The 6,000-nt window shown below is 44.2% G+C and overlaps 1 pseudogene; it reads left to right on the plus strand.

Annotated features, from left to right (window-relative positions):
• The first annotated feature begins 1,357 nt into the window (after positions 1-1,357).
• On the plus strand, positions 1,358-5,462 carry LOC123057541 (phenylalanine ammonia-lyase-like; annotated as a pseudogene).
• Positions 5,463-6,000: the final 538 nt, after the last annotated feature.

The raw sequence follows: 6,000 nt of genomic DNA on the forward strand, positions 1-6,000 counted from the left end.
AAATATTCTACACGTGCTATTTTGGTAGTCTCTGTCTTCTTGGATGGTTTTTGTTCCTTTTTAGAGAAATGGGACTTAGATTTGCGTGAAAGATGTTGTGAACTTACAAAACATGGACCCAGTCTAGACTCATCCAATCTAACCTCAATAACCACACCAACCAAATGGGATAGAAGCGGGCCATCCTATACGGCCTCCGCCTCCTTGGTGTCGGAGTAAAGCCGGGTACAAGTGCAAGAAAACAGCCTACAGTGTCAAGATCCAGCACTGAAGCAGAGTACAAGTCCTTTAAGAATGCAACAAAAGTAATCTGGGTTTAGTCATTGTTGCAAGAGCTTGGTACTCCATCCGTTTCATAATGTAGTGCACATAGATTTTTAGAGAAGTCAAAACTCGCAAACTTTGAACAAATTTGTAGAGAAAAACATTTACATCTAGAATGCCAAACATATATCATCAAATTCATCATAAGATGTAGTTTCATGTTTTCTCTATAAACTCGGTCAAAGTTTGCAAAGTTTGATTTTTCTAAAAAAAATACGGACTATATTATGGAACGGAGGGAGTATTATTCAACCTAAAGCGTGTCTCATGCAGGTAATAAACATATTGAATTGGATTACCACTTTGTCAGAGAAAGAGTAGCAAACAAGTTGCTCAACATTCCTTTTATACCCACAAGAGATCAAGTTGTAGGTTTACAAAACCATTGACAGTACGGCAGCAAGAAGCATTTAGGCGTAATCTCAACTTAGATAAGTTGTGAATGAAAGGGGTTCTTGAAATACTTTGTATGGTTTGTATTCCGTATGTGTGGTTGTGGTAATGCTGGTTATTGGTTTGTGTAAGATTGGCCATATCTCCTGTATAGCTTTCATAGAGGTGACAAACGACCCATAATAACACGTACGAGTCCCTGCTGATCGACACACAGCAAACTCTTCCGCCTAGCTTTTACAGGCATGGGTGCTAAATCTCTCCGTTGGTCCAAGCCTCCAACTAGGCCATTCCAAAATAATGCAAAGTGAAAACCCACTATATGCCAAACCTAGAGAAGAGCCAAGAAGGCTGAAAAGAACTTAATCTCGGGAAAGAAAGTTATGTACAGCATCTAGCGCTAAGACAATCAGTCAGGCGGCAACCACCTAGCAGTGTTCTTTCAGATGCCTTTGATTCCTTGCACCTCGGAGGAAACAATGGTTAATGCACCGTCATCTCGGAGGTCGACGTTGATGCAACCCATACAGTCCCACCATTATTTAAGCATACCATCTGCCATAGTTCCTTCCAAGAGAAGAGCTCGGTTCATCATCCACTACCCTCAACCGATCAACCACCACAGTCCTAGCAACAAGCAATGGCGAACAACGGGCTCGTCGCTGAGAAGGACCCACTTTTCTGGGGTGCGGCGGCGGCCGAGCTCACCGGCAGCCACCTCGACGAGGTCAAGCGCATGGTGGCGCTGTTCCGCGAGCCTGTCGTCAGGATCGTGGGCGCCGGCCTCAGCGTCGGCCAGGTGGCTGCCGTCGCCCAGGCCAAGGATGTGTCCAGCGTCACCGTCGAGCTCGCCGATGAGGCACGCGCCCGCGTCAAGGCCTGCAGCGAGTGGATCCTGGACTCCGTGGCCAACGGCGGCGACATCTACGGCGTCACTACTGGCTTCGGTGGCACCTCCCACCGTCGCACCAAAGATGGGCACGGCCTCCAAGTTGAGCTCGTCAGGTGATGCCTAGTATAATTTTACATCTCAACATCATGAGAATATTTGAGTATTCTTGATATTCTGGCAGAAGAAACCGCTAACAGGGACTGCAGTGGGGACGTGATGTTTCTTAGCTCCAGCTCAAATAGTTCGGATGAAAGTAAAATATGAAAATTTTGATAAAGTATTTAAAAATCCTTTTTTTTCTGATACACTAACAAATGTTTTGAGCACTTATAAAGTTACACCATGAAATAACATTCGTGGATGTCACGGCAAAAAAACATCGATGCTCCAAAAATGATATTCTTGTAAGCATTTTGAGGTGCTGATTTTTTGCCACGACTTTCACGAATGCCATTCCACAATGAAATTGTGCAAGCACCCAAAATATGCTCAGAGTCTTTCATGAAAAAAAAACAGATTTTTTTATTAAATATATTTTGAAATTTACTGTTCATCATAGCTCATTTCAGCTCGCAAGCAAAAGAAGACTTCCGACGGTCGCGCTGCTACTAATAGAAGGGAGTAGCAAGCAAATAAGGAAAAAGTCTAAAATGTATATTTGTGTTGTTCAATCTTTGCTTGACCTCAAAGTAGTAGGTTTTTCTTTTCTTTGGCAAGTACGTTATAGTAGAAGAAATAATGTTAATTATTAATTGGCTTGTGAAAATTGTTTGAAATATATATGCATGAAAAGATCATATATTCAATTTTAAGTATTTATGTGGGAAATATGTACATAAAATGGTTAAAAAAATCTTCTAACGCCGCAAGATGTGGTACAATGAATTTAGTAAAAAAATCATAATTGGAGATGTAACGTATACATGTGCATAACCACACTTTCTATTATTGGAATGTACTTTTTAAATATCTCTCACTACATGATGTAATTAGAGATTAAAAAGAATGTAGGATTCAAATTGAGGACTATTGTAGTCTTTCTATTTCCTGTAAACCAACTCAGGTTTGTTTTTTGTCGACTAGCTAGTAGAAGATACATATTCTTTTCAGTATTCCTTATGTTCTATAATATAGTGCAAATTAAATTAGGTCTAAATAAAATTTTGTAAAACTTAACCAAGTTTGTATAGAAAAATATGAACACTTCCAATAGCAAATGTATATGATAGGAAAATATATTCTAACATGAATACAATTGCATATATGGTATATCATTGAATAGATGGAGTATTTATCATAGTAGGAGAATATGTGTCACTAAGATTCATAGTCACTAGTACGCCTGCACAATATTTTATATCTCAACATCTTGCTAATTTAGTTGAGAACACAAGCCAACACGCAGACACTTGGCATCCTTTTTTTTGCGAGTGTAAAAGATTTTTATTTCAGGATCATAGGGTTACAATCGAGAGGCAAAAGTTTCTTAATACACGGTGGTCCTCTACCTAACCATACAGCAGTAGCACTCTCCGTATGGCTATACAATACCAACCGATCTGCTATCCTATTTTGTTCACGTTTAACTTTGCATGTATATAGCTTGCCACCACCACACTGAAATTGTTTAACTATCTCGTAGTAGTACGGAAAGTGATAGAATGATCTTGGTCCTATACGAACCCAATTTCCTAACTTTATGTTCTCAATTACTCTGTCCGCCCTGAATTATTTGTCGTGAAAATGGATAACAAACAATTTATTTAGAAATAAAATATGTCTACATACATCCATTTCTGCGACAAATAATTCCGGACATAGGGAGTATTCCGTAACAGTTATGCAAGTAATATGGATACAAACTTATCCACGTGACCTTCTGTAAAAGAATATGATAATATGTGAGCTGTGTGAAATTTATAAAAAGGAACAAGTTATTTATTTCAAATATATCATAGTATATAGCAACTTCATCCATACCTCTTTTTTTTTTGCACAGCTCGTACGTTATCATATTTTGTTAACGAAAGTTGGCAAGGCTAAATTTGTTGAAACTTAACAATGTTTATAAAAGACGGGTCCATATGTATGTATCAAAAAAATTAGTCTGTTGGCCGGCCGTCATTGACCTTATTCGTCCATGCATGCAGGCATCTCATTGCTGGCATATTCGGCACCGGCAGCGACCACGAGCTGCCATCGGAGGTTACACGTGCGTCCATGCTCGTGCGCATTAACACCCTCCTCCAGGGCTTCTCCGGCATACGTTTCGAGATCCTTGAGGCCATCACAAAGTTCATCAACAAAGGAGTGCACCCGAGAATTCCCCTCTGAGGCAGCATCACCGCGAGTGGCGACGTGGTCCCGCTTGCTTACATCGCCGGTGTCCTTACCGGACGCCCCAACGCACAAGCATTTACCCACGATGGTAGGAAGGTGGATGCCGCTGAGGCATTCAAGATCGCCGGGATAGATGGTGGCTTCTTCAATCTGAACCCCAAGGAGGGGCTGGCCATTGTAAATGGCACGGCTGCGGCCGCCGCCCTTGCGGCCATGGTGTTGTTCGATTGCAACATCTTCGCCATCCTATCTGAGGTTTTGTCCGCGATGTTTTGTGAGGTAATGTATGGTAAATCAGAGTTTGCCGACCATCTAATCCACAAGTTGAAACATCACCCCGGCACGATCGAGGCTGCGGCTATCATGGAGCACATTCTGGATGGCAGCCCGTTCATGGTCCACGGCAAGATGGTGAACGACATGGACCCACACCTGAAGCCGAAGCAGGACAGATATGCGATCCGCACCGCGCCACAGTGGTTTGGCCCGCAGATTGAGGTCATTCGGGCTGCTGCCAAGTGTATTGAGCGTGAGGTGAACTCCATGAGTGATAATCCAGTTATTGACGTCCATCGTGGCATTGCACTCCATGGCGGTAACTTCCAGGGAACACCCATCGGCATATCTATGGACAACACCCGCCTTGCCATCGCCAGCATTGGGAAGCTCATGTTCGCGCAGTTCTCCGAGCTCGTAAATGAGTTCTATAATAATGGCCTGACGTCAAACCTAGCTGGAAGCCGCGACTCAAGCTTAGACTATGGTCTCAAAGGCATTGAGATCGCCATGGCTGCCTACTGCTCGGAGCTCCAATACCTTGCCAACCCGGTGACAACCCATGTCGAAAGCGCGGAGCAGCACAACCAGGGGGTGAACTCACTCGGCCTTGTCTCAGCCAGGAAGACTGCAGAGGCGGTGGAGATGTTGAAGCTCATGTCCTCGACGTACCTGGTGGCACTTTGCCAGGCCGTCGACCTCCGCCACCTGGAGGAAAACATCAAGATCTCCGTCAACATATGCGTGGCACAAGCTGCCAAGAAGGTGGTCGACGTCACCAGTGTTGAGAAGAAGCTTGCGGCCGCCATTGACCGCGTGGACGTTTTCCGCTATGCCGACGACCCATGCAGCGCCAACTACCCCCTGATGCACAAGCTGCATTGCGTGCTCCTCGAGCACGCTCTTGCTAGCAGGAGCATCGACGATGAGGTGTTGTGCAAGATCAGTAAGCTAGAGGAGGAGCTCGTGATAGCGCTGCCACGGAAGGTCGAGGCGGCGCGTGTGGCCGTGGAGAAGGGCACTGCACCCATCTCAAACATGATCATGGGGAGCAGGTCGTTCCCACTATCGTTTTGTTCGTGAGGAACTCGGATGCGTGTTTTTGACCGGGGAGAAGCTTCTCGCGCCCGGCGAAGAGTGTGACAAGGTGTTCGTGGGGATCAGCCAAGGAAAGCTCATCGACCCCATGCTTGAGGTTCTCAAGGAATGGAACGGTGAGCCTCTGCCCATCAACTAACTCATGTCAAGGTTTTTATCTCCATACGTGTGCCTGTCTGAATAAGTGAACAGTACTGTTGTTCACGTGTTGTTCAGCTGTTTTTCCTTTGGGTAAGTCGAACTTGTCTCGTGTCATTTTGTAACTCGTGCTCTATATGTGTGAAATGTTTGTCTGATTCTTGCCCATCTTTGTCTGATTTTAATTTGGGCCACAGTCAAAAAAGCCCCCCACGCATTAGACCATTTCGCATGACTCGCAGCTAAAACAAGCCAGACAATGGCCCTGTTTGGTTCAGCTTTTATCGACGGATTCTGTTGCCGCGCAGCAGAATCTGAACCAAAAGGCAAACCCAGCAGAATCCGATTCCAGAAATTCGCTGCCAAAATATGAACCAAAAGCGGAAGCAGACCAGGACGTGCTTTTCAAAATCTGATTTCGCTGCGGGCCAGAATCTGAAAAAGCTGTATCAGCTGGTTTGCCAAATGACCTACATCTTTTTCACATCAGATTTTCTATAGTTGTTTTTCCACAACAGATTTTTCATAGCTGCTTTTAG

Source organism: Triticum aestivum, chromosome 3A, assembly GCF_018294505.1.
Source record: "Triticum aestivum cultivar Chinese Spring chromosome 3A, IWGSC CS RefSeq v2.1, whole genome shotgun sequence".
Lineage (NCBI taxonomy): Eukaryota > Viridiplantae > Streptophyta > Magnoliopsida > Poales > Poaceae > Triticum > Triticum aestivum.